Here is a 4,574-nt window from a genome sequence, read left to right as displayed (position 1 = left end):
GAAAATGGATTAGGCTTTGGTACTTTTTATAGGCTGTATAACGACTGCACAATGTGAGGAGGATAAAATGAACGCATGTAAAATAGAAGAAAAGGATCAAGGCCCCTCCCGTCTCAGAGCCTCGGACCCTTGGGGATTGGGTGAACGGGTCCCCTGCCCCTTGTCCCGAGAGAGCGCTGAGACTGGAGTCCCAGTGATGCTGGCAGAGGGCCTGACTCGCTGGCCACTGAGACCGGAATCCACGCGTCACAGCCTTGTTTCCGTCGCGAGACAAATTTTAACGATGCAGCAAAGGCAAGAGCACACAAAACGAGGAGCCGGAGACGTGCGCTTGGCATTCCTGTCCCCGCAGCGCGTTCTCAGAGTGCGTCCCAGACACGGCGACTTTGGGGGACGCGGCCCCCTGAGGGCTGGGTTCAGCCAGTCTTCCAGGAGATTCTAACGTTTCAGCCACCACTTCCGTCTCTTGTTGTAGAGTGTCTTTGCCCAAAGAGTCCACTTGAAACCTGCCTACATATTTAAATATTCAGACTTAGACATTTCTCCAATATTCTCTCTTCTCTTAAAAAAGAAGTCAGGGAACTTTGGCTTTTAGGCAGGGCTGAAAGGGGTGCTCCCCGGGTCGCTCCAGAAAGAATGACGGATGGAGCCAAAGCAAAAACGACACCCAGTTGTGGATGTGACTGGTGATAGAAGCAAGGTCCAATCCTGTAAAGAGCAATATTGCATAGGAACCTGGAATGTCAGGTCCATGAATCAAGGCAAATTGGAAGTGGTCAAACAGGAGATAGCAAGAGTGAACGTCGACATTCTAGGAATCAGTGAACTAAAATGGACTGGAATGGGTGAATTTAACTCAGATGACCGTTATATCTACCACTGCAGGCAGGAATCCCTTAGAAGAAATGGAGTAGCCATCATGGTCAACAAAAGAGTCCAAAATGCAGTACTTGGATGCAATCTCAAAAACGACAGAATGATCTCTGCTCGTTTCCAAGGCAAACCATTCAATATCACAGTAATCCAAGTCTATGCCCCAACCAGTAACGCTGGAGAAGCTGAAGTTGAATGGTTCTATGAAGACCTACAAGACCTTTTAGAACTAACACCCAAAAAAGATGTCCTTTTCATTATAGGGGACTGGAATGCAAAAGTAGGAAGTCAAGAAACACCTGGAGTAACAGGCAAATTTGGCCTTGGAATACGGAATGAAGCAGGGCAAAGACTAATAGAGTTTTGCCAAGAGAATGCACTGGTCATAACAAACACCCTCTTCCAACAACACAAGAGAAGACTCTACACATGGACATCACCAGATGGTCAACACCAAAATCAGATTGATTATATTCTTTGCAGCCAAAGATGGAGAAGCTCTATACAGTCAGCAAAAACAAGACTGGGAGCTGACTGCGGCTCAGATCATGAACTCCTTATTACCAAATTCAGACTTAAATTGAAGAAAGAAGGGAAAACCACTAGACCATTCAGGTATGACCTAAATCAAAGCCCTTATGATTATACAGTGGAAGTGGGAAATAGATTTAAGGGCCTAGATCTGATAGATAGAGTGCCTGATGAACTATGGAATGAGGTTAGTGACACTGTACAGGAGACAGGGATCAAGATCATCCCCATGGAAAAGAAATGCAAAAAAGCAAAATGGCTGTCTGGGGGAGGCCTTACAAATAGCTGTGAAAAGAAGAGAAGCGAAAAGCAAAGGAGAAAAGGAAAGATATAAGCATCTGAATGCAGAGTTCCAAAGAATAGCGAGAAGAGATAAGAAAGCCTTCCTCAGCGATCAATGCAAAGAAATAGAGGAAAACAACAGAATGGGAAAGACTAGAGATCTCTTCAAGAAAATTAGAGATACCAAGGGAACATTTCATGCAAAGATGGGCTTGATAAAGGACAGAAATGGTATGGACCTTACAGAAGCAGAAGATATTAACAAGAAGTGGCAAGAATACACAGAAGAACTATACAAAAAAGAGCTTCACGACCAAGATAATCACGATGGTGTGATCACTGACCTAGAGCCAGACATCCTGGAATGTGAAGTCAAGTGGGCCTTAGAAAGCATCACTACGAACAAAGCTAGTGGAGGTGATAGAAATCCAGTTGAGCTATTTCAAATCCTGAAAGATGATGTTGTGATAGTGTTGCACTCAATATGCCAGCAAATTTGGAAAACTCAGCAGTGGCCACAGGACTGGAAAAGGTCAGCTTTCATTCCAATCCCAAAGAAAGGCAATGCCAAAGAATGCTCAGACTACCGCACAATTGCACTCATCTCACACACCTGGTGGGCTGCCGTCTATGGGGTCGCACAGAGTCGGACATGACTGAAGCGACTTAGCAGCAGTAGCAGCAGCAGCACATGCTACTAAAGTAATGCTCAAAATTCTCCAACCCAGGCTTCAGCAATACGTGAACCACGAACTTCCAGATGTTCAAGCTGGTTTTAGAAAAGGCAGAGGAACCAGAGATCAAATTGCCAACATCCGCTGGATCATGGAAAAAGCAAGAGAGTTCCAGAAAAACATCTATTTCTGCTTTATTGACTATACCAAAGCCTTTGACTGTGTGGATCACAATAAACTGTGGAAAATTCTGAAAGAGATGGGAATACCAGACCACCTGACCTGCCTCTTGAGAAATCTGTATGCAGGTCAGGAAGCAATAGTTAGAACTGGACATGGAACAGCAGACTGGTTCCAAATAGGAAAAGGAGTACGTCGATGCTGTATATTGTCACCCTGCTTATTTAACTTATATGCAGAGTACATCATGAGAAACGCTGGACTGGAAGAAGCACAAGCTGGAATCAAGATTGCTGGGAGAAATATCAATAACCTCAGATATGCAGATGACACCACCCTTATGGCAGAAAGTGAAGAGGAACTAAGAAGCCTCTTGATGAAAGTGAAAGTGGAGAGTGAAGAAGTTGGCTTAAAGCTCAACATTCAGAAAACGAAGATCATGGCATCTGGTCCCATCACTTCATGGGAAATAGATGGGGAAACAGTGTCAGAGTTTATTTTTTTGAGCTCCAAAATCACTGCAGATGGTGATTGCAGCCATGAAATTAAAAGACGCTTACTCCTTGGAAGGAAAGTTATGACCAACCTACATAGCATATTCAAAAGCAGAGATATTATTTTGCCAACAAAGGTCAGTCTAGTCAAGGCTATGGTTTTTCCTGTGGTCATGTATGGATGTGAGAGTTGGGCTGTGAAGAAAGCTGAGTGCCGAAGAATTGATGTTTTTGAACTGTGGTTTTGGAGAAGACTCTTGAGAGTCCCTTGGACTGCAAGGAGATCCAAGCAGTCCATCATAAAGGAGATCAGTCCTGGGTGTTCATTGGAAGGACTGATGCTGAAGCTGAAACTCCAATACTTTGGCCACCTCATGCGAAGAGTTGACTCATTGGAAAAGACCCTGATGCTGAGAGGGATTGGGGGCAGGAGGAGAAGGGGACGACAGAGGATGAGATGGCTGGATGGCATCACTGACTCGATGGACGTGAGTCTGAGTGAACTCCGGGAGTTGGTGATGGACAGGGAGGCCTGGCGTGCTGCGATTCATGGGGTCGCAAAGAGTGGGACACGACTGAGAGACTGAACTGAACTGATCTGTGAGCCCCAAATCCAGTCTGTGATCTTTTTCTATACATCCCTAGAAATGAGGAAGGCTCGACATTTTCAAATATTGTTAAAAACAAATAAGCAAAACTGAAGGTAGGTGACAGATACAGAATGACCCTCAAAGCCTAAAATATTCACTGTCTGGACCTCTGGAGAAGCCCATTGACCGTCTGTCTTAGATTATGTCCGCAGAACCTTGTTTAATTCGAATAAGACACCGCATTGTTTCTATAACGTGCTCTAACAGCCGTGTTCATGGCCAAACAGACTTGCTCCTCAAAAACAATGCTTTGATTTGTGGAATTGCGTCTGTTTTTCTGTTGCTTTTCATGACTGCCCAGCCTCTGGTTGGAGAGAAATAGACACAATGATAAATAATGCAGAATTTTGCTTCAAGTCCTTAAAAATGCATTGGAGAAGTCTGACGGGTCGAGGGGTGCGCTTGGGCACTGTGTGGGGGCTTGGGAGCTGAGGAGGGGTCATGGACTATCTTTGGGGCCGGGCTGTGCCCCGCTCATGCATCCTGTGCCCCGCTCATGCATCCTGTGCCCGTGGGGGAGACGTTTGGGTTGCTTTCAGTCTTTCCTTTCTTCTCTCAAAAGAACCCTGCCATGTATAGCCTCCTATGCAGCCCATTTCATCCAGAGAAGACAGATTTCAGGGAGGGACCCTGCTGGGTTGAAGGCTCTAGGCTGGAGACTGGGCACCTCAGCTGCTGCACTGCCCAGCAAACACTGCGGCCAACAGTCAGCCTCTGCAGCCCTAGCCCAGGAAGCCAAGCCTCTGGGACAATTGGCCCCACAGCAGCTGGGACTCGATGAACCCAGCGGACAGCTTCCCTAAATTTGCCATTTCCAACACAAGACCAACCAGAGATCTGAGAACGCAGCCCCGATGAGCCCCATGGACGCCCCCCGGCTGGCCTGTCCA

This window comes from Bos javanicus, chromosome 23 (genome assembly GCF_032452875.1).
Source record: "Bos javanicus breed banteng chromosome 23, ARS-OSU_banteng_1.0, whole genome shotgun sequence".
Classification (NCBI taxonomy): Eukaryota; Metazoa; Chordata; class Mammalia; order Artiodactyla; family Bovidae; genus Bos; species Bos javanicus.
Note: the sequence above shows the minus strand (reverse complement) of the source record.